The sequence below is a fragment of the Cervus elaphus genome, chromosome 19, assembly GCF_910594005.1.
Source record: "Cervus elaphus chromosome 19, mCerEla1.1, whole genome shotgun sequence".
NCBI lineage: Eukaryota > Metazoa > Chordata > Mammalia > Artiodactyla > Cervidae > Cervus > Cervus elaphus.
In genome coordinates, this window is record NC_057833.1 from 43,049,715 (window position 1) to 43,075,079 (window position 25,365).

Sequence of the window (25,365 nt, forward strand, 5' to 3'; positions counted from 1 at the left end):
CCCCAGGAAGAGCCTGGGATAAAGAGGAAACAGTGAAGATAAGCAACACAGAGTAGTTGGTTTGGGGAACTAAAAACAAGCTGCAGACTTGGACAAGTGTCATTGCTATAGCAGCTACCGTGGTGGGGCCCTGGGCTGAATGGATGTTCTTTGTTTCCTTCTCTTACTTTCTGGGGCTGCTCTCAGAGTCCTTCCTTTTGGTGCGAGGTCACAGTCAGCCATCCAGCATGGGAATCTGGGAAACAGAGTTGGTGTAATTTGAGCTCCACCATCTCAGAGGATAGAATGAATGTGGACGCATGAGCAAACTGATAACTAATCAATAACCACAATAGTTTTTTATACAAAAAGAGTAATTTCTTAGTATACATTTTCCTTATTAATATAGTAAGGTCCTATAATGAATATATAATGAAGTTTTATCAAATGGCATTTTAGGTTACTAATTTTCAACTCCCTATGCTTCTCATTCTGTAATTCATGGATTTCTGATTTCTGCCTGTCTCTTGGTATCTTTGATAAGCACTATTTTATTTGATTTTTTTGGCAATGTTTAACTTTCTATTTTGTATTGGGGTATAGCTGATTAACAATGTTGTGGTACTTCCAGATGAACAACAAAGGGACTCAGCCATGCATATACTTGTATCCATTTCTCCCAAACCCACTCCCATCCAGGTTGGCACAGAACATTGAGCAGAACTCCATGTGTTATACAATAGGTCTTTGTTGGTTATCCATTTTAAATATAGTAGCGTGTACATGACCTTCCCAAAGGCCCTAACTATCCCTTCCCCGGCAACTATAAGTTTGTTTTCTAAGTCTGTGAACGAGTCTTTTTATTTTAATTTTTTAACTTTTTATTTTATATTGGAGTGTGGCTGATTAATAATGTTGTGATAGTTTCAGGTGGATAGCAAAAGGATTCAGTCATACATGTACATGTATCCATTCTCCCCAAACTCTCCTCCCACCCTGACTACCACATAACATTGAGTAGGGTTTCCTGTGACAGCACTATTTTAAATTATCATAGTAAGTTTTACACATAAATATTATACATACATATACACACATATAGGGTAATTTGGAATATGGGATTTTCACCTTCTGTGCTGATTTTAGAACTTAATCCCTATATAAGGGGCCACTTCATTATATCTAACAACTTAGGACAATTTGAAACATGTTAAAACAATTTAAACATAGCTAACATATATACAAATGTATTTCCTCTAAAGAAAAAGGAACTGAGAACATAAAATAACCCATGAACCTTAAGTTTCTAAAGTTATTTCCATACAATAGTCAATTCTTTCCTTAAAGATTTTAGTGCTGGACTGAGATAGCAATGAAACGATAAAATAACTTTTACTCTCAACACATGTGACTTCAATCAACCTAGTTTTCTTGAACTGTATGAATTGGAAATGTTTTAGTTGGATGGATGAGAAAAAGGAACCCAAAAAGAAATGAACATGAGCTGGATGGGGATGTTAGCTCATTCCAAAGAGTTGTGATTAGAATCTACACTATCCAAAAGGCAAAGATGCCTTAAGGTCTGCTTTGTCTATATACTTAAGGGAAGATATTTTATTTCTTTGGTGGGTGATGGTTTAGCTGCTAAGTACTGTCTGACTCTTGCAATCCTATGGACTGTAGCCTGCCAGGCTCCCCTGTCCATCCGCTTCTCTAGGCAAGAATACTGGAATGGATCCAGGGGATCTTCCCGACCCAGGGATCTAACCCTCATCTCCTGCATTGCAGGTAGTCTCCTGCATTGGAGGCCAATTCTTTACCAACTGAGCCCCCAGGGAAGCCCAGAGAAATCACCAAATTGCTTATGAAAATGAGGCAGGAAGCATACACAGTGTAAAAAGCACTAACTGAGACTTTCTCTAACGGAATAGTAATAGAACCGAGGCTTGTCCTTTATATGGAAGAACTAAGAGAAAGCACAGAGCTAGAAACTGGATTTAGGGCTCAACTTTCTCCTCTGTAAAACAAAGAAGGGAAGAAAACAAACCATCTTTTTCAGGTCAGAGACTCTGGTGTTTTTATTCTTACTGAAGCTAACACAAACTGCTTCGAAACAAGAAAATAAACTTGCTTCCTTTTCGGAAGCATTCCAGCCCACCTGACCCCAAACACAATCCAAGTTCCCATTATGTCACAACATTCGCCTCTTCCCTGGCGTGCATTTCCTTCCGTATCATTGCCCCTACCTTTCTCAAAGCACGGAATGTCCTTTTTTCCTTTACCCTTCCTGTCGAAATTCAACCTATATTTCAAGACCCATTTCAAATACCATGAGTTTCATAAACCCTCTAAGATTCTCTTTGCTTTATTGAATTGCTTCTTCCTTACTCTTAGAACATTTTGCCTTATTATTTTCTCTCTCCTATACAAACAATTCCTTACTTTAGCAGATATACTTCTCTGACGATGCTGCAGTAGACTGCTATACATGAATTGCTTATACTCTTTTTTTTCAGAAAGCCGTACCTATTTATATGAAGACTTGTATGCAGAGTTTGCTAAAAGAGCTAGAGATTTAGAAGGTGGACTGTTTTAGATACATAATACACCTTTTTTCTTTAAAATGAAGTGTCTGATGTTTCTTTTCCTTCCCTTTTCTTTCCCTTCCTTCTTCCTTTAACCAATCCTTCCCTCCTCCCTCCCTCCCTCCTTCTTTCTTTCTTTCTTTATATTTTTTCAGGTTATTTATCCTTTAACAGTGATTTCTATCTTTTATTTAGAGACTCAAAAGTTCAGGTACTTTTTTTCTTAGAGTAGAAGCATATCTCAACAAAGCAAATACAATTGAAACCCTATATACTAACAACCCGATATACTTACTCTGAATAATTTTGTTGAAGAAAATAAGTATATTACACTTTAATATTATTAAAGACATTGTAGAATTAAGTAATACTACAGTTCTTAAAGTAAAAAATAAAAATATTTACATGACTGTAGAGATCAGATGAAACATTAAAACATTTTGTAGGGGCCTCGCCTATGGCTCAGAGGGTATAGAATCTGCCTGCAATGCAGGAGACACAGGAGATGTGGGCCCGATTCCTGGGTCAGGAAGATCCCCTGGAGTTATACCTCTTTAAAACATTTTGTAAACTGTATGTTGCATTTGCAACATGTAGAGGTTGCAGGTTAGGTGTAGAGGTTATTCTTATGATGAATGAATAAGAATCCTTATAATATAAAACCACATTTAAACATAAGCATCAAGTTGCTCTTAGCATATGAAACATTACAAAGAAATAAAGAACACTACTCTATCTGAAATGTCTCTTGTATTGCTCTTTGTATAGTATCTCATTTTAAGAAAACTAAGCGTGAGATCTAAAACTCATTTGCACAATATGCACTGAATTGATAGTAAAAGGAACTATAATATAGTGGGAGTGGCAGTGATATCACGTCAGACGCATCTGTATCCCCCTCTTACCATCTGTTAGCCTCGCTTCTGTGTGGCAGATGTGGTGTAACCAGGCTGGTAGGGTAAATAACCCCCTTAGTGGTGGGGCTGGATATGAAAAACGAGGCTTTGTTTTTCTGGAGACTTTTTCTTGTGACCTGATGGTTTCCTTGTTCTCAAAATGGTTAAGTCACAGCTGGCATTATCTAATTTCAGGTTTCTCCTTTCATCACGGACCTTGGTGATTTCAGTCAGTCAGTTCAGTTGCTCAGTCATGTCTAACTCTTTGCAACTGCATGGACTGCAGCATGCCAGGCTTCCCTGTCTATCACCATATCCTGGAGTTTGCTCGAAGTCATGTCCATTGAGTGGGTGATGCCATCCAACTGTCTGATCCTCTGTTGTCCCCTTCTCCTCCTGCCTTCAATCTTTCCCAGCATTAGGGTCTTTTCCAATGAGTCAGTTCTTCCCATCCGGTGGCCAGAGTATTGGAGCTTCAGCTTCAGCATCAATCCTTCCAATGAATATTCAGGACTGATCTCCTTTAGGATTGACTGGTTTGATCTTCTTGATGATTTAATGACATATAAATTGCATTTTCTGAGATTCTACTTGTCAGCAGTTTAAAGATGGAAGCAGATGCCCCTGTGGTACTATTACACCCACATAAAAGAGTCTCATGATAAGTGGGTACCAAATAGGATCACTCTTCTTTTAATTTTTGTCTTAAGAGTCTAAATGAGACTTTTAAATTTCAGAAAAGCCCTTGGAGGCTGTGATATTTTAAATTAAACCAATTATTTCCAGTAAAGGAATGAGATATACTTAATTTTTAAAATTCCAACATCTCATGACTTTTTCATTTACAGGCTATATGCTTTTATGCAAGATTTTTCTTAGAGTCTTAGCATTATATTTTAATAGTCTCTGAAGTCTCAGAGATGCATTTGATTATTTAAAATCATGTTTTAAAGATAGCCATACGTAATACTTCCCTTTAGAATACATCATTTAAAGGAGAGTTAAAATCTCAAATATGCCAATGGAAAACGTTTTACTTGCATAAGACTTTTTTACCTACCTGTTCTAGTTACAGTATACCTTTCCCTATCACAGAAGCATTTTTAATAATTTTCCTTGCTAGTAATTACTAAAATAATAATTAGTATTTCTGCAAAATTAGAAACTTTTATGCACATATGTTTGTACATGTGCATGCATGCAAAAATATGGGCAAAGATATTAATGTGTACAATAGATTCCTACTGTACATATTAATACATTCCTGATTTATTTTTGTTTTATATATTTATCTATACATCCATATAAAATAAAACACTTGTATGTTTAAATGAGGCCATATATTTTTATCATATGATTAACTGTGAAGGAGTATTGGTAAATAGCACTTATATTCACTCATTTGCCATTAACGGAGTACATAGCAGGTGCCAGAAATTGAGAAAAACAATGGGGACATGAAGAAGATAGGATCCATGCCCTCAAGGAACACTGATGGACACAAAAATACATAGACTTTCGTAAAACAACACAGTCTTGTAGCTGAGTTTAGTTAAATGAGCTGTGAGAGTACACAGCAGCAGAATTTCCCGTCTTTTAAAGAGAGCAAACGAAGCTTCCTGGATGATGCACCAGCTGAGTCAAGAAAGAATGATGTGCAGAGGTGTGAATACTTGAAAGAGTATTTTTTCAGGAGTTCATTCAAAGCATTATTTCAATATGACTGAAATGTCAGTATTTGCTATATTGCAGCTTGACTAAAGTTAGGCTGCACAGTAAATGTAGTTAGAGATGAGGTTGCAGAGACTGAAAGTGCCAAACTATGGATGGCCATACTCAGGGGGAGATATTTTATTTTGAAGTCTGTAGGAATCCAATGAGCTGTTTTAAGCAGTTTTGGAAATGAGAAATAGTTTGGTCAGCTCTGCATTTTACAAAGACCATTCTCATAGTAGTGTGGTAGAAATAGTGAAGGTGAATAAACTGGGGGCCAGGAGAAAAAGCAGGTAAGTGTATAAATGTCAAGGTTCTGAGCTTCAGGAATTGTGCAGGGGAATAGCATTTGACAGAACTGAAAGACCTTTTGTGGGTAGACTCAACAGGTTTGATGGCCAATTATATGTGAGGAGTAGGGGAGAGAGAAGAAACAAGCATTCAGAATTCAGAAACAAGAATTCAGAATTCTTGGATTCTGAATTAGGCGAGATGGTGGTTCCATTGACTGAAAATAGCAGTGGTTTGGAGAGATGATGAAATGTTTTGTGTGATCCTGTGGGGACTAAGGTGACCCTTGAAAAAGTAGATAGAGAAGTGCAAAGGCATTTGTTGGGGTCAAGTATTTTAGAGAATCACCTAAGTTGGAAGAATAGATCTGTGATTTAGCAACCCAACGTCAATTGAAATCCAAAGAGTAGATAGGGCCACCCAGGGACATCAATATATTATAAAGAGGAGAAAAAGAGCAAAGATGGAACTTTGAGAAACACTGTCTCTAAAGGGGTAACTGAAAGAAAATGAGTTCGTACAGGAGAAAGAAAATGAGTTCGTACAGGAGATTGATACATGGCTGCAGATGTGGATGAAAGAATAGGTGAGAATTAAATCATAGAACCCTTCCAGGAGACCATTTCAAGAGAAGTTTTGTCCAGACTTCTATATATTTCAGAGGAATTCGGAAAATGGAAAAAATCTGCCTGCTAATGCAGGAGACTCAAGAGATGCCAATTTGATTCCTGGGTCGGGAAGATCCCCTGGAGGACGAAATGGGAACCTACTCCAGAATTCTTGTCTGGAGAATCCCATGGACAGAGAAGCCTGGTGGATCCATGGGGGTCACAAAGAGTCAGACATGACGGAGCATGCATGCAGCAGCAACAAAAGTAAGATTAAGGCTGAAATGTGCTTATTTTATAAGGAAAATGGGGTAACTGATCACTTTTGTGGGAAAAATTTCCCTGGAGAGATAAGGATCAGTTTAGTTCAGTTCAGTCGCACAGTCATGTCTGACTCTTTGCGACCCCATGGACTGCAGTATGCCAGGCCTCCCTGTCCATCACCAACTCCTGGAGTTTACCCAAACTCATGTCCATTGAGTCGGTGATGCCATCCAGCCATCTCATCCTCTGTCGTGCCCTTCTCCTCCTGCCCCCAATCCCTCCCAGCATCAGGGTCTTTTCCAATGAGTCAGCTCTTCGCATGAGGTGGCCAAAGTATTGGAGTTTCAGTTTCAGCATCAGTCCTTCCAATGAACAACCAGGACTGATCTCCTGTAGGATGGATTGGTTGGATCTCTTTGCAGTCCAAGGGACTCTCAAGAGTCTTCTCCAACAACACAGTTCAAAAGCATCAATTTTTCGATGCTCAGCTTTCTTCACAGTCCGACTCTCACATCCATACATGACCACTGGAAAAACCATAGCCTTGACTAGATGGACCTTTGTTAACAAAGTAATGTCTCTGCTTTTTAATATGCTGTCTAGGTTGGTCCTAACTTTCCTTCCAAGGAGTAAGCATCTTTTAATTTCATGGCTGCAATCACAGAAATCACATAATAGTAGGGTTAGGGCAGAATGGAAAGGAGAACCTGTAGACTTTTTTTTAAGACTTTTTTTTTTATGGACCATTCATAAAATCTTTATTGAATTTGTTACAGTATTGCTTCTGTTTTATGTTTTGGTTTTTTGGCTGTGAAGTATGCAGGATCTTAACTCCCTGAAAAGAATAGAACCCTCACCCCTTGCATTGGAAGGGGTATTCTTAAACACTGGAACACCAGGGAAGTCTGTAGACCGCTTTTTAAAGAAGTTGGTTACAGAGGAAATCAGGGAGATTAAAGGATGGCTAGAAGACTCTGGAAATTAGACTGAACATTTAGTTTTTTATAATGGGAGAGAGATTTGTATGTATTTATGTATGAATAGAAAGGAAGCAGTAGAGAGGGTTGTTGAGTGCACAGAAAAAAAGGAAGATATTGTGAGGTTTCTAAGGAAGAAAATACAATTTAAGACACAGTTTAAGGATTATGTTTGACTTGATATAATATCAACTTACTTGTGAAACTGGAGAGAGATGATAAGAGCCTGTGGAGATACTGCTATTTATTGATGGACAGGGATGGGGTAAAGGCAGGAAATTGAATGGTGACCTATATCTTAGGAAGTACGAGAAATCTCCTCTGTGATAAAAAAAATAAAATGGCAATATTTCTGTGGATTTTCAAACATACTTTCACAGGAATTCTGATGGCCTTCATGAAATTGAAATGGTATACTAAAAATATAAAATGACTTGTCTTGACAAAAGTTGTGTGGAACAAGATATTGATAAATTATTTTCAGTCCCTTTTTTTATTGCTGTAGATTTCAGTGTTTAGTACTTTACTATGGCACATGTTTATATACAAATATGACAAAAAAGCTACAGTGACCAAGTGAAAATAATTTATAGTAGTTGAAGATGATAGAATCAAACCTTTACATGCTTCAAAAGTGAATGTGTGATTGGTGGGACTTCAGAGAGACTGGAAATTGCAGAGTGACTACAGAGTACAGGGTTGCTCATCATGTTGAGACTTCAAAATATAGATTTGATCTTATCTCTAAGATGTCACATATACAGTGATTGGATTTTCTAGAGCATAAGCATAATTAATTTATTAAATGTGAACCTTTAACATATATCAGTTTGGTAGCCAAAATCTGGCATTTCTTTAACTACAACAAATTGATTGAAATTAAAAGATGCTTGCTCCTTGAAAGAAAAACTAAGACAAACCTAGACAGAATATTAAAAAGCAAAGACATTGCTTTGCCGACAAAGGTTCATTTATTCAAAGCTGTGGTTTTTTCCAGTAGACATGTATGGATGAGAGAGTTGGATCATAAAGACTGAGCCTGAAAGAATTGATGCTTTTGAACTGTAGTGATGGAGAAGACTCTTGAGAATCCCTTGGGCTGGAAGGACATCAAACCAGTCAATCCTAAAGTAAATAAATCCTGATTATTCATTGGAAGGACTGAGGCTGAAGCTGAAGCTCCAATACTTTGGCCACCTGATGCAAAGAGTCGACTCATTAGAAAAGACCCTGATTGAAGGCAGGAGGAAAAGGGGATGACAGAGGATGAGATGCTTGAGTGGCCTCATGGACTTGACATGTTTGAGCAAACTCCGGGAGATGGTGAAGGACAGGGAAGCCTGGTGTGCTGCAGGCCATGGGGTTGCAAAGAGTTGGACACAACTGAGCAAGAGGACAACAACAACAACTAGAAACCTCAAAAAATAGAAATGGTTTTGACTTTACTCGCCCACTGAGATGTCCTGGTAGGTGGTGATGATGGCTCTTAGAGGCATAACTGAGGAATCTTCCATCTCAAGATCATATATTTGGATTTTTAAAAATTCATTATTCTGGGAGTATAGTAGAAACAGAAGTAAAGGGAATGTTTTTTCATAGAGTCTGTCCACTTATTTAATAACGTATCAGCTGATAAGAAATTAAGATTAATCCATTTTGAAACTGGTTAGCATAGTAAATCTATATAATAATTTAACAGAGTTATGCTAAATCAGTGATTAAATATCACTGTATGTAGCACATTTCTGGATTAGCTCATTGTTTGCTATCAATTGAACGTGAAATAATTTGTATAAGTAGAAAAACTCTACCCATACAGAATTCTACTATCTAGATGTCTTACTTATGGAAAAGTCCTATTGAAAGGTGGAAGCAGACAAAATATTAATTCTGAACAACTTAAAATATGAATATACAACATAATTTCAGCACTAGGGTTACCAGACAATTTCAATGAAATATTCTAGCATACTTGATAGGAAACTGTTTAGTCAAAAATTAAAAAGATGGTAAATTCGATAATCTCTGTTGTACTCTATATTGGGTATTGTGCTACTTTTAGTATCCATTCTTTCCCCAAAATCTCATTTATTTTGACTTCAACATAAATGAAAAGCATAATAAGAAATATGCAGCGTGCCCATCCTACTATTTTGAACATAAATTTGCTTTGTTCTTTAGTCCATACGCTTCCTTCAGGTTGGTGTATTTTTTCCTCTATAACAGTACTAAACCATTTTGTACAATAAAGGAACAGCAAGTTCTTTGTTGAAAAAGATTATTTTAATTCATCAAGGAATGCCATTCTTTCCAAGATGTGAACATCATATTCAAAGCATGAACTTCTCTCCAAAGGAAATATGAAAGAAACTATTTTTAACGTGGCACCAAGAAGATGGGAATATTTCAGCAAAATAAGCAAGTTACTTGCAATTAGCCAAACCTAAAACACTCAGGGGACGTGACACTGAACTTTCAAAGGCAACACTTCTCCAGATATTTGGAAATTCTCGTGTACTTGGGTGTTGCTCCAGAGAGAAACTTAGATTTGTTTCAATTGAAAAGTTAAGTTCAGAAAATGAAATGATCTTCAATTTATCCTTAACTCTGAAAGATTAAGAAACTCCATCAAAAAAAAAATTGATGTAGATTCCAGGCAGGCAAATTTTTTTATAAAGTTGCTAATTATTTCCTGCTTTAAAAAGTTCCACAAGATACAAACGGGATAGAACAAAATGAACACCAATGCTTTAAAAGATAAATGGGAGCAGGTTTAAAACAAAATAAATTTGTCCCTACTGAGTAGCTGATACACAATGCTAATAATAATAAAAATTTTAGTCAAATGCAATGCATAAAACTTGATTGAATGCTGATTTGAAGAAAACTATAAAATACATTTTTGAACAATTGGAGAATTTGAATATAGACTGGATATTAGACGACATTATCTAATTATTATCCATTTTCTGAGGTGTAATAATAGTACCACAATTTTATAAAAGAATGTCCTTATTTTTAAGGGGACATACTAAAGTGTTCAGAGTAAAAGGGAAAGAAATGAACAATTGTACACTTACTGTATTTCACTGTATCTGTTGATTGTAAGATGTAACATTTTGTTTAACAACTAAGAGAAAAAATGCTGTCAATAAAAATTATACTGCATACTTTCATATCTCTTTGTATTTTATATTGTTTGATGGAAAGTGTTTTTAATTGGTAAGTCATTTGTGACAGTTTGTAAAATTATACAGTCCTTGTACTATCTAAAAATGAAAACATAAAAAACTGGTTAAATTTTACTGCAATCAGAGTCTGACTCGTCTAGGTCTTGTTTGGACTCACATCCATGTCATTTCTCCCAATATTTTCCTCTGCACTGCTAGGAAACTGATGTTGCAGCATTTCTTCAAAGAGTGCTTCGTTCTTTACTCTGGGACTTTCTTTCAAGCTACAGGCACCCACTTTGCAAGGGTTGACGATGGTTCTTTTGATGCTTGCTCTTGGGTAGGTAATGATCATGTCCCCAGTGCCATCTGGTAGCAGCAGTTACAAGACACCACTGGTTTAGGATACATCCCAATTTTAGAAATGTTGAAACTGTGGAATAGTATGCATGTCTTGTATATGTATATACATGGCACTTGGTATCTTTAGTTCAGTTCAGACCCCTGGCAACACTTAAAGCTCATTTACTAGATTTCTTTTATACTTGGTAGTTTTATCTGGCTTTTAAGGCCAGAGCTTATTATTAAAGGGAACAAATTTAGAGCTGAGTAGAATAAATCATTTGCATTGTTGTTGTTGCTGTCCAGTCGCTAAGTCGTGGCTGACTCTACAATCTCAAGGACTGTAGCATGTTAGGCTCCTCTATCCTCCACTCTTTCCAGGAGTTTGATCAAATTCATGTCCATTGAGTCGGTGATGCTTATCAAACCATCTCATCCTCTGCCACCCCCCTTTCTTTCAATCTTTCCTAGCATCAGGGTCTCTTACAATGAGTCAACTCTTCACATCAGACAGCCAAAGTACTGGAGCTTCAACTTTAGCATCAGTCCTTCCAATGACTATTCAAGGTTGGTTTCCTCTAGGATTGACTGGTTTGATCTCCTTGCTGTTCAAGGGACTCTCAAGAGTCTTCTCCAGCACCACAGTTCAAAAGCATCAATTCTTCGGTGCTCAGCCTTCTTTACGGTCCAACTCTCACATCCGTACATGACTAAAAATCATAGCATTGACAATAAGGACCTTTGTCAGCAAAGTGATGTCTCTGCTTTTTGATACACTATCTAGGTTTTTCATAGCTTTCCTTCCAAGGAGTAAGTGTCTTTTAATTTCATGGCTGCAGTCACTGTCCACAGTGATTTTGGAGCCCCAAGAAAATCATTTGCATATTACTTTATTATTTGAAAGCTACTTTCACATGTTCCAAATAATTTAATTTTCAAAAAAAAAAAAAAATGAAATGCTTGTTGAGTACTATTCTTTTTAGGTACTACTGGATACTATTTAAGTTTTTGTGTACTACTATTTATCCACATGCCCACATTGCAGATGATTAAATGCTTAGATCATAAACACTAGTAAATGGTTGAATGTGAATTCAGATGCAAGCTGCATGGTACCAACATGCATGCTCTTTCCACCAGCTCTTCTACCAGTGGGGAGAGAGTGAGGGCAAGGGAAAGCAACACTGGCTTTCGGGGACAGTGGCCACAGCTACATAACCCCACAGAAATGAAGACCAAAGGACAATATGTAAATGAAGGAGCTCAGAAATAGTCCAGAGATGTTGTTGGTTTTTTTACATTTATTTTTAATTGGAGGATAATTGCTTTACAGTATTGTGTTGGTTTCTGCCATATCAACATGAATCAGCAATAGGTATACATATATACCCTCCCTCTTGAAACTCCCTCCTACTTCCTGCCCTATCCTACCTGTAGAGATGTTAAGTTTTGCAATAAAAAATGTTATACTACTTTCTTAGTAGTATGGATGTCCATGAAATTGATGTGAGGCCTTGAGAAAAATCTAACTAGTGTTTCTTAGGCTTGCTTTTTCTTTCTTGAAAAGGAAGCAGTCCAATTTAGAAAGTTAAACTTCTCAAAGAACTAATTACAAATTATTTTATTTTGAAAATAAGTTTCTGGGGATAACATATATTCAAAACATTAATAAATTATCATGTATTTTATATCATACTAAAGTAATCATGACTTTGACATCCTAAACTGCGCCCGTACTATTATTCTTCTGATTATTAATGTAGCATGTATGTATGCTTTGCTGATGATTTGAAACATCCAGGAAGTGAAGAAATTAAGAATAAAGCTGAATTAAAAGCACCACACAAAATCCAAACACTTAAACACAATCATTTGTTAAAAATTGGTATATCCCTGCAGATTTTTTTCTGTGTGTTCAAAAATATAACTCATATATCAAAAATACTTAGTACCCTGCATTTCTCCACAGACATAATTGTAATCATTACATTGTATTCTATTTTAAGTAAGAATCACTAATCTTCCTTTTCAACTGAGTGAATTTCAAAAAAAAAATCCACAAAGCTATCATGTAAATGATGTATGTTAGACATTCAGAGAGCAAGGGGGATAGTCTATTTTCCTACTGCCTTTTAAAAACTCCAAATATAAAAACATTTAAATGGACTAGAAGCTGGCTAGGTGAACAGTCCCCATGACAGTTAGTTGCTTCTTCAGGAAGGCACAGGCTGGAATGTTAGGGAAGATGACTCGGGGATTGTGACCTGTGACCTGGTGTCCCATACAGTACCCTGGGGACGCTATAGTCTGAATCTTGCCTTTCCTTTGGTAGAGCCTGACCTGTTTCTCTAATGTTCTGCTAGTCATTCTTTAAAGCAAGGATGAAAGATTTCTTTAGAACCAGCTTCATGTTAGCTCAGGGCTATCATAAATCAGTGCTTTCGGGATCACTTCAAATAGTTGAATGTGAACTGCTTTGCTTGACTCATCATTAGACTTTGAGGTGTTAATCTTCCATTTTGGAGTTTTGTTTTATTCATTTAACAAATGATTTTAGTGTACTTGGATTCAGTTTAGAGTTTGACATCTATGAGTTTGATGTTTGACACCATGGAGGGGGCAATTTACATTTTAGTATTATTGTCTCTGTGAAAGCACCTTGAAAGCTTCTAAAACCATCTTTAGTGCACACTGACTTTATCTGGGATATTCAAGGAGTGAAGAGCAAAGCCTTTTGTGAAAGGATTAGAATAATTAGGGGGCTAGGAGTCCACCTTTGTTGCCTAAGCTCTATTTCAAGTGCAATCTTTCTCAAAGTCATTACCTCCAAGTCTCTCTGCCACGTCTTCCATCAGAAGATGTAAGATTTCCTGCTAAAATCTGCCCTTTGTATTTCCTCTAATCTGTCTTATAGACATGTATATGCTTAGAAAATGTCAGGAGCCCTTTAACAGTCTTTCCATGTTTGAGAAGCTTCCCTCAGTTAAGTGTGTGTCCCTATTCTCAATTCAGAATCCAGATATTTGTTTCCTTTGTCTTCCTAGGAGCAGAGGCACAGATATGTGGCCTAGACCCTCCCAACCAGAAACATCCTCACAAGAGAGCAACCTGAGGGAACACTCACCCCATGGGAACCATTTTCAGGCCAGCCTCTTTACCAAAATGTATGGCCTCTGAAGACAGGAGTGTTTCAGGCTCTATCATCTGATGTCCAGGACAGCTGCCATATGTGCCCCCATCAGTAGGAACAGTAGGGTCTGCAGAAGTGGTCCCTAGATTTTGTTCTTGGTTACGTACATCCAATTCTGACTTAATCTCCACCTCAGACATATTTTGATCCACCTAACCTGCAAACCAGGCTTCCCAGGTGGCACTAGTGGTAAAGAATCTACTCGTCAATGTGGGAAACATAAGAGATGTGGGTTTAATCCCTGGGTCAGAAAGATCCCCTGGAGGAGGGCATGGCAACCCACTCCAGTATTCTTGCTTAGAGAATCCCATGGACAGAGGAACCTGGTGGGTTACAGTCCATGGGGTCTCAAAGAGTCGGACATGACTGAGGTGACTTAGCAGGCACTCACACAACCTGCAAACCAGACTCTTTGCCCAGTTAACATGGAAGGAATTTAGTGGTTTGCAATTCTAAATCCTGAACAACTTGCCCTGCGCTATGCCCTTAACCATGCTACATCCATTGTTTCCATAGCACAGGGGCTCTGTCTTATTCCTTTTGGTCATTTTCCTCATCTTTTTCCACCATCACATCTAGCACCATTTCACAGGGTTTATGAACTTTGTAAATGGTTTTTGAGGCAAATTAGATTATCTTAAAACAGCCTCAGGCAGCTCTGTAAGAAACGCTTACTTATCTGTTATGAATGAAAGAGGTTTTCCCCTACACTTTTCATAAACAATACTTTAAAAATATTTCTTTGGTAAGCAAAATCAATATCTCTGAATAATGTGAACACAGATTTTCTGAACTGGGCTGGTTGAGGAAAAACGGCCCAGATAGATTTACTGATTTGCAAATGTAAAAGAGAGAATCCATAGGGTTTTCAGAACCCTGGTGAAAATGAACAGTTGCAGTTGAGATTAAATCTTTCAATTGAACAGTCACATTTTGTTTGTTCTGATCTAAGTCAGTGTGGTGGAATGGACATATGAGGAATAAATTTGAATACCTGCGTTCAGATCTTGTTGCCTTCCTTAGCTCTGTGATTTGGATAAGTTAAGACTTGGCTTTGTTTATTTTCAAAATGATATTGCTGAAACATGGTCCACCTTAAAAACTTGTCATGGGGATAGTTGTTGTTCAGTTGCTAAACTGTGTCTGACTCTTCACAATCCCATGGACTATAGCACGCCAGGCTCCTCTGTCCTCTACTATCTCTCAGTATTTGCTAAGGAGAATGAGATTGCTAGCATATGACTGTGCTTTATAACTTATAAGAAGGATCATAAAAATTATTCCTAGTGCTTTTTTTTCCCAGAATCTTGTTTTTCTACTGAAAAACTTCCAAGTGCTTCAGAGAATTTGAGATTAAAGTAAGGAATATACATTAAATATCTGCTTCCTTAAGTATAATCTTTGTGTTTTCATGAAGACTTTATTGGAATAAAATAATTTAGAGAGCATTAAAATGTAAGAAAATGTTTCTATAACCTACCTTATAATTAAATAAGAAAAGTTTTCTGTTAGGATGTTTGAGCGGCAAGAGACAGATCCTCAAATCTAGCCTAAATAACCACAAAAAAAGATCCTATTTTTCCCTCTTCATAGAACTGGAAAGTTCAAGGACTAATTTTAAGACACAGCTGATTCAGGTACAAGTACTGTCATCAGGAGTCTTTCAGATTCTGATTTCTCTATGTTGGGTTTCTTCTGAATTCTTTCTTTGTGAGAGCAAAGCTGACTACTGGAATCTCTAGACTTAACGTTCTTTCTGGAGAAGGCAATGACACCCCACTCCAGTACTTTTGCCTGGAAAACCCCATGGATGGAGGAGCCTGGTAGGCTGCAGTCCATCAGGTTGCTACGAGTCGGACACGACTGAGCAACTTCACTGTCACTTATCACTTTCACACATTGGAGAAGGGAATGGCGACCCACTCCAGTGTTCTTGCCTTGAGAATCCCAGGGACGGGGGAGCCTGGTGGGCTGCCATCTATGGGGTCGCACAGAGTCGGACACGACTGAAGAGATTTAACAGCAGCAGCGGCAGCGTTCTTTCGGTTTAACAACTCCAAGAGAAAAGGGAGGCTTTTCTGGACATGGCCAGCAAAGTTTTATGTGTTCTTATTGGCTCAGGCTGAATTATGTTCCATGCTAAGTCACTTTAGTCATGTCCGACTCTTTGCAACCCCGTGGACTATAGCAAACCAGGCTCCTCTGTTCATGGGATTCTCTAGGCAAGAATACTGGAGTGTGTTGCCATTTCCTCCTCTAGGGGTTCTTCCCCACCCAGGGATCGAACCTATGCTTCTTATGCCTGCCATTGGCAGGCAGGTTCTTTACCACTAGTACCACCTGTGAAGTCTGAGTCATGTGCCTATACCTGATCTAATCACTGTGGTCAGGAGGATGGGGTCCTCTGGCCACATCTGGATCACATGGTTAATCCTGTAGCTGGTGCTCCTCAACAATCTTTAAACCTCAGGGACTGAGTAGTGAGCAGGAGAAAGCATTCACAGAGAAATTATGCCTGCTTTACACATTTTGAGATGCAACCAGGGCCAATGTATTAAGAAATATCTGTAGAAAAAGCTTAAATTCATTTGCATCAATCAAGTCTTGTTCTCGACAGCTTTTGCCTCTGGTTTAGTATTTGGTAATTTAGACACTATCCCTCTGATCTCTAGACAGATTGTTTTGTGGGCATTACCAAATATATGAATGATTTTAAATATGAATTTAGATATGAATACCCATGCTATCATCAAGGTAGATAAATGCCTAAGATGGCATTTCTAAGATGGCCAAAAAAGGGAAAAACTTTAGTAAAGTGGTTTGCAAGAAGAAAGTGCTGCAGGATGTGGCCATCTGGAGTCTGCTTTCGTGAATTTTTAATGAAAGGTGCTCCTGGCACATGGAGCTGTCATGCCAGCATTAGGGGTGATGTGGAGGATGCTATTTTGATAAGCCACACATTCCAGATGGATAGAGCGCACCACAGGGCAGAAAGGGCTCAGGGTATATTAGTTTTCACTATGATGTTTCCTTTCCATAATACATAGTAAAAGTTAAACAAAGGGTTCTCTAATAACAAAAGCAGATATTCAAAAGTGGGCAAAGACCTGATTTAAAATCGGAGCATATAAGTCCCAATCCCAATTCTGCTAAGAACTTGGCATGTATCCTAGGGTTGTCCCTTTTTCTATCCTGACCTTCATTTCTTCATCTGTAAATTCAAGGAGCTGAATATAATAAAAGCAAAGGCCACTTTCTGTCTGGTAAGTTTATCCTACTAGAAATTCTATGTTTTGATTCTTTTGTAAATTTAATTTTTTTATGCAGATAATACGTTTGCATGGTTCAAAATGCCTAACAGTATCAAAAGAACACTGTGGAAACCTCATTCCTACCCCTGCCATATCTATGTTCTGTACAAGTTTCTAATTTTTTTGATTTCTTTGATATCTTTACAGTTTCCTTTTTAATTATTTTTCATTGAATTATAGTTGATTTACAGTATCTTATTGGTTTCAGATGTACAATATAGTGATTCAATAGTTTAACAGATAATACTTCATATAAAGTTATTATGAAAAAATGACTGTATATCCTTGTGCTATACAATATATCCTTGTTACTTATTTTATGCATAGTGGTTTGTGTCTTCTACTCCCATACTCACATAGAGAGTTTCTTTCTGAAAATTCAAGTAAATATATATTTGTCCCTCCCCTCCAATTTCTCACAAAGAAGCTAGTATACATCTTTTTTCCCCCATTGAATATATCCTGGAGCTCTTTTCACATCACTATATAGATTATTTCTTCACTCTTTATTTAGCCTCCTTCAATAATTCCATTATTTCCAGTATTTTGTTCTTAGAAATAATGCTATGCATGCAGATACAACTATAGGATAAAAACCAGAAGTAGAACTGCCAGGTCAAAGGGTAAATGCTTTTGTAACTTGTGTTTCAGGATTGGCCTTTCTAGGGATCATATAAATTTACATCCAACCTGAATAGTGTTTAGGATGGTTTATTTAGAGTTATCAACAGAGTGTATTGAAACATACTTAGATTTTGCTAATCTGATTGATTAAAAATCTTGGTACAGTTTTCCCCTTTAATTTTCTTACTACAAATAAAAGTTTAGCAGATTAACTCCTGGCATGTCAGTGTGAGGAATTCTTTTGATCTCTTTCCCAGAGAAACAGTGAAAATTCTAAAAAGCAACCATCTGAAGCCTCTAGAAATGGTTCTAAGGGCAAGAAGCAAAAAAAAAAAAAAAAAAAATCCATAAAAATTGGGAAAGGCCAGAATCTATGGTGTTTGAGTGCCCTCTCTATACCCAGCTCAGCAAGGTGAAAAATTCACTTCAGAATGCCACAGCCAAGAACACAAGGCTCCCTCCCCAGCAGCTCCCAGTAAGAGAACTTTCTTCCTGGAAGGAGCAAGACATCAGCAGTCTGCATTCTGCCTTGATTTGTGCCCTCAGAAGCTCAGTGCGAGGCAAATTTGGTTCAGAAATGAAGATTTTCATTTCCCATTCAGTCCCTAAAGGGAACACTCTACTTGGGCGCAATACGCTGAGAGTACAAGGCTCTAAATGCCCTTGCCCAGGCTTGTAAGGCAGTGATTAGATATAGGAGAGGCAAGCCAAGAGGTGATTTCCAACTGTGGGCTGCCCCCTCACCCACCTACCAGGGTGCTGTGGGGTTTCACTCAAAGAGAAGCTTGCCATTGTGCTGCCCACAGCTCCAGAGCTCTGGCGTAGAAATTGTGTCTGGGAGAAGCAGCAGCTCATAAAACATATAAATATCATGTTACATTATAAATAAACTCAGAAGAATTGACATCCTTCTGTTGTTGATTCTTCCTTTTTAAGAAGCAGAGGTATTTTTAATTTGTTCAGTTCCTTTGAGATTTTCTGTAGTGTTCTAAATTTTTCCTTGTGTAATATATGAATATTTCTTAAGTTTCTCCTAATAATTTGCTCCTTTTTCTTTTTTTTTCTTTACAGCTGATATAAATGTGCTTCCCCCCCCCCCACCCCCATTTAATCCTCTGGCTTATTTTCTGTTTACATAGATTCTTTTTATTTCTGATTTATAGTTTGAAGCCCTGCTGTATTACTGAATTCTCAGACTATACTAGGTTTTTAGTTAGTTACATCGGTCAAGCAATACAGTCATATTATTTGCAAATATCATCTTGTGTTGTTGGAGGGGGTCTTGTCAATAAGTTGATCTTTGCACCGGATCTTGGCAATTGGAGGAGCCTCACGCCCTCCACTATTCTTGGAATGTATATTCTGCTCACCATTTCCACACTGGTACATAATTTACTCTTTTAATATTTAAATTGATGACTTTTTATGCCAGAAAAATTTCCTTCAGTTTTATTTTAAAATATTTGTCTTGTCTTTTTGTCTTTTTTTTTTTTCCTTCAGAGACCTTATTATGTTTATATTGGCCCTGCTTTACCAACCTTCTATATCTGTCATTTGCACTCTATTTCATCCACTGCTTTATTCCATTTTCATCCCATTTCATATCTATCATTTTCACTAATGTATTTTAATTCCATTTCTTTATTTAATGTGTTTATTTCTATCCTCAATTTTCTTTACTGTGTATTCCACAATACCCACTCTTTCTTGTGCTTCTTTCAATTTGGCCACTTATATTTCACTTCCTCCTATTATCTTCCCTCTTTCCTCAATTCCTATTTTTTCAGTTTGCCATTTTCCTTTGTGGCCATGATTGGTTTATTAAACTTTTGAATTTGATAATAGATTATAATTTTCATGTTATTAATACATGGCAATATACTTTTTGTATATCTTCTTTTTTCCAACAGTAACTTTTGATTCTTCCATTTTTCTTATAGTGTTTTTTGTCAAGGTTATGTTAGATCATCTCTTTATAATACATGGTTGAATGAATTGAATTTGCCTGAAGTAGCTCTTCAAAGGTTTGAGAAGAGGAAAAAGAGGTCAAGGAATACTATGGCCTTCCAAATTTGTCCTCTGCTGCAAATGATACCAACTGTCTTCTTCAAATAGGATCATACTGTGAGTTTTCCTGTGAGGATGTATCTTCTTCACATGCCTCAATAAACATTGGACATTGGAGGATTTCTTCCTGTTCTGGGCTTTTCTGCTTCCTTGTTGGTTAATATAACCAAGGAGCATGGTTCTTGTCCCAGAAACATGACTGAGCCTCTTATTGTCAGAAGTTGTGTTCTTCTGGATTTTTCTGAATTTTTAAAGGCTTAACTCCCACTCTTTGACTTTGGTTCCATTTAATCACTCCATTTTAACCCACATGCTATCTCAATCGGATCTGTCTATTTCATCTCATCTCCACTCAAAATATTTCTCCAAACTCCTTTCTCCTTGGACTCTTGGCCTCCAAGAAATACAGTTTTTTCTTTTCTTTTCTTTCCTTTTTGGTTCTTCCTGCTGCTTTTCAGCCCCACTGGAAACTTGGTTTCTCTACAGGTACCACTGCTCTCTATGCCACTTCATTCCATGAGGCTAAGGGCAAATTTCAGCTGCTTTAGACTGTATGTATTTTTGAATTTGTGGATTTTTTTTCTATGTCCTAGTTAAAATTAAAATGGAACTTGCTTGTTTTCTTCCTTCTTCTCTCCCTTTCTTGCCCTTCATTCCCTTTTTTCTCACCTTCTTCCCTCACTCCTTTCCTTCCTGTGCTTAGTCACTGAGTCATATCCGCCTCTTCGTGACCCCATGGGCTGTAGCCCGCTAGGCTTCTCTGTCCGTGGGGATTTTTCAGGCAAGGATACTGTAGTGGGTTGCCATGCCCTCCGCCAGGGGATTTTCCCAACCCAGGGATAGAACCCAGGTCTCCTACATTGCAGGTGGATTCTTTTCTTTTCTTTTTTTTCCTTTTACATTAATAGTTTAATTTTCACATTACCAACTGTTCTAATGGCTTATATAACCATTGACCATTTTCTTCAAAATCATTTAAGATGACTGAAACACAAAGGTTTTCAAAGTCTAGGAAATAAGCAAAATTATATCATTAGAACATTTACCTTTTTCAAAGAAAAAAAATGTTAATGGCTTGATCGTTTCTGACAGCTCTGCCAGAGTTGAGAAAAATGAATTCACCCGGAATTTTCATTTCAATCTTGCCAGCAAATACTGCAATATTTAGAAACTATTCATCAGCCTTAGACTCACATCCAACATCTTCATCAGTCTGGATTGAAGGGTTGCTGTCTCGACTCTGGGTAAGAGGTTCCTCAGGGCTAACCATGAGGTACACCAGCTCCCCAGCAGCCCTCAGACCCCAACCGAGCGGACAATGAAGCGAGCCCAGCCCATTTGCTTTCATTCTGATTTGCAACAAATAAGACAAGACCTGAAAGGGAAGATGATGGAAAACTCAAGGGGAAGTGGTCTAAGAGCCTCCCGCTGCCTGGGCAGCATGCCAGCAAGCTCGTGTTGCGGAGACACACACAGATCCACATCTTCTATGCAGCCCTTGCTTACTGTATTTTTAATTTTGATTAAAAAAAAAAAAGACGTGATTACACAGAAAACATCATCCGTCGCAGAACCACAAACTGAGCCAATGCAGTGGGAAACACGTGTCACTGCCCCTTCCAGTGCCCTCCTACCACTGGCTCCCCTGGACGGAGCTCAGGAGCTGTAGTACTCAAGCAGCTTCTCATCCGTAGGTTTCAGAATCTTCTTGTCTGCCATGTTCACCACCCATCCTGGAGCCAGACCAAAGAAACTCTGCCGTGGATCCTTCCGAGTACTGAGCATTTTGAAGAGTTCGTCTTTAGTGATGTCGGGTAAAATATAGCCATACTTCTTGGCGAGCTCCAGTCTTGCTTCGGGAAATCCCCGGAAATCCGGCGGGATCTGCCACGTAGCCTCGGTTTCTGGCATCAGTGTCGTAGGGCACTAGTGCCTCGGAGGGGAGCCTCCGCTTGGGAATGGGTTGCCCACGGAGAAAGAATGGGATGGGTTTGCACAGAATTTCCAGGCTTCGCGGGTCGTAGAAGGTGGTCGTGACGACACTCCCATTCTTCTCGATGGCGGCGATGGCCAGCTCAGGAGCTAGCTGAACTTCGATGTTAACCTTTGCCTTAAAGGCGCCCTCCTCTACCAACTGGACTCCATAGTTCCTTTTAGATGGTTGGATGGTAACACCTCGCCCATTGACCAGCTGGGTTAAGTCAATAGGTTGTGTGGGATCAACATGGCCCAAGTCAATCAGGTACTGAAGCCTGTTGAGACTCAAAGGCTGATACTGGTGTCTGAAACTGTGTCCTTCATTAAACCTGTATTTTGGGATTCGAAGGTAAAATGGAGTCTGGCCTCCTTCAAAGCCCAGCTGGGGCCAGATTCCTCTCTGACGTTCTCCCTTGTGGCCCCTGCCACACTTCCTACCTTTTTTCTGACCACTTCATCGTCTTTCCGGTTTCCTGGAGCCCGGGTTCAGCCTCAAGTCAGCAAGGCTCACACGAGGCAGAGCCCGAAGCAGGTCCAGGGCCCCGGGCCCTGCGCCCTGCACCGGGCCGGCCATGACCCGCTTGCATGAGACGCCGCAAGGGCGCCTGGCATCCAGACCCACGTGATTTCTGCAGGTGGATTCTTTACCGCTGAGCCATGAGGGAAGCCCCTTCCTCTTCCTTTATAGGGGTTCAGGATTAGAAAGGAGGAATATTCAGACTAAAGTTAGATCCATATTCATGGTGTGATGCCCAGTGATTCCATATAAACAGCAAATCTTGAAGATTTACATGTCTTTTTACTATTCAGTGCATGAAAATGTAGACTTTACATCAACTCTAGAGATTTATTACTAATTTTAGTGTGACTTCATGAACCTGCTAGATTCCTGAGTAGTTCAAAAGGTAAAGAGTTCTGGAGAATTCCATGGACAGAGAAGACTGGCTGCTACAGTCCATGGGGTTGCAAAGTGAACAATTTTCACTTTCACTTTCATGAGCCTGTAACTAGTGCAGCTTCACGGGGCCCTGCATTTAGTGTTTAATGTTCTGTGGTTGGTTGCCATCTTAAAATTTTTAGAAATTTGATATCTGAATTTTTGTCTCATAAGCTAAGTTTGACGTGACAATGGAGAACATGCAGTGGGACAGGGACCTGTGCAGCCTCCTGCCTCTCACCACCTCTCCACCTTCCTGGGGAATGTTCTTGCCTGCTTCCTTCTTCCCTGTGGCAAACTGCACCCTTTGCTCAAGGAAGTGACCAGGTTGCTTGGAGGGCTATGTCCCACCACTGCTTTCTAGCCATAGGGCACTGTGCAGGCAATTTGGCAAGGACCTCTCACCCATCTCCAATCCAGGTATTAAACTCATTCCACTGTAAAAATTTCAGTTCTTTGGGAGGTTACCCATTCACTATGAGTTCAGAGGCAAGCCCCTGGGAAGAGGACTCCCTTACTCCTGGGAGCTCTGCATATGCATTGGTGCCAGCCTTCCAGATTATGTGCCAGCCCTGTTATTTACTTTTTCCACTAGGACTATTGAGGCACAGATAGAGCCACAATTCTAGTAAGGTCCTGGGTTAGGTCCTGGGGAGGATTCTGGAGCTCTTAGGCTTTGTACTCTCTCCTCTGTCTAATGCTGTGGAACTGTTTGCTCTGTGACAGAGCAGTTGAAAGGTAAATCTTGAAATTCCATTGAATCTTTCCTCTGCAATTTATGTACTTTAGGTTCATCAGTACTTACTGATCCTCAAAGATGTACTTGGTAATGTGTCAGGTAATGTGAGAACTACAGAGATGAAACATACTTGGTCTTGACCTCAAAGATACTAGGTGTTGTGTGTGTGGAGGGCTGAAGGAGGTAGAAGTGTGGCAGAGGGAAGATGAGTTCATGGTAGTAGTAGAGATAAGAATACTTCCATTTCTAGCGGAAGTAAGTTAATACAGTTAATATAAACTGCTAATGAAGTTTTAAAGAAAGTTAAGAGTCAAATCCCATTAAGAAAGCAGGGATGGTATCTTTAGAGGCACTTGATCTAGCTTTTTAAGGATTCATAAGATTTTAACATGTAGAGAAGAAAGTCATGGCAATCACAGAGAGAAGAAAGAATGTGCATAAATACACAGGGATGAGGACCTTCCTGGTGGTCCAGTGGCTAAGACTGAGCTCCCAATGCAGGGGTCCAGGTTCAATCCCTGGTCAGGAACTAGATCTCACATGTTGCAACTAAAGACCCCTCATGTCACAGTGAAGATCGGCGCTCCGAAGTGCCACAACTAACTCCTGTTACAGTCAAATAAATAATATTAAAAAAATAAATAAATAAAGGCACAAGGATGACATTCAAGGATGTTTTCAGTGACAAAAACATTCTGGTAAACTACAAAGTGAGTGGAAAAGGTAACTTTACCTGGAACAATTGTACTTTGAAGACATCATAAGGTATCATGAGCTGAATAAGGGTTACAGCACATTCCAAACATCCCTAAGCAAAACATGAGCAGACTTCTTGAGTGAGTCTCAGAGATTCTGAGGCAAAGACGACTCTTTCTGCAAGAGACAAAATTTCCTGTAGGTACTGGGGACTCAGTAAGACATAGTTATACTTAGTTTTACTAGCCTGGTTATGCTGAGATAATTGGTAGCATTTAAATTTAGTAATCTATATACATTCATTTAGCACATATTAACTGTTATGTGCCAAGTCTTCAAGGAAATACTGTAATGACCACATCTTGGCCCAAAGGCACGTGGATTTACATCAGCGATAGGAGAGCGGTGCGCATGCGTCATCAGTCAGCTTCTTGGACCGCTGGATCAAGGGTCGGTCCTCAAGGTGGGGCCAGTGCTGGTGTTCCTTAGGGTGCTAAGACTGGGTGGTGCGCCACGCAGAGCCTGCCCTGGGGCACCAGAGGCTTCAGAGTATGGACCTTACCTACCAGGAAGAAGGTCACGCAGACAGTTGAGGTTTATGATGTAAAGACGACAGGCAAGTTTGATTTGTAGGTGGTCAGAAAGAGGTCAATGAAAACTTTGCAGTTGATCTGATAGCAGAGCAGCCTGTGAGCGAAATCGAGAGTCCAGTGGTACTGTGTGATGGCAGTGGCGGGGCCCTTGGCCACACGGAAATGTACAGAAACTTGGACAAAGAAACAAAGACTTGGACATGCGGCTCCTGGGGACTCCAGTTCAGACAGAACCATCTCTAGAGGGGTGAGCAGGTGAGCATGTCAGTGTTGGAATGAATTAAGAGACCCTACTGATAAACTTATTGCATTACTGGTGCCAAATAAAGGATGTTGTTCTCTAATAAAATTTTTTAAAAGGACAGACCAGAGAGGTAAGCAGCAAAAGTAATATTGTTGAGTACTT

The 25,365-nt window shown here is 38.9% G+C and overlaps 1 pseudogene; it reads right to left on the reverse strand.

Moving 5' to 3' along the window:
- Positions 1-21,515: 21,515 nt before the first annotated feature.
- Positions 21,516-22,568, reverse strand: LOC122675604 (annotated as a pseudogene).
- Between the last annotated feature and the right edge of the window lie 2,797 nt (positions 22,569-25,365).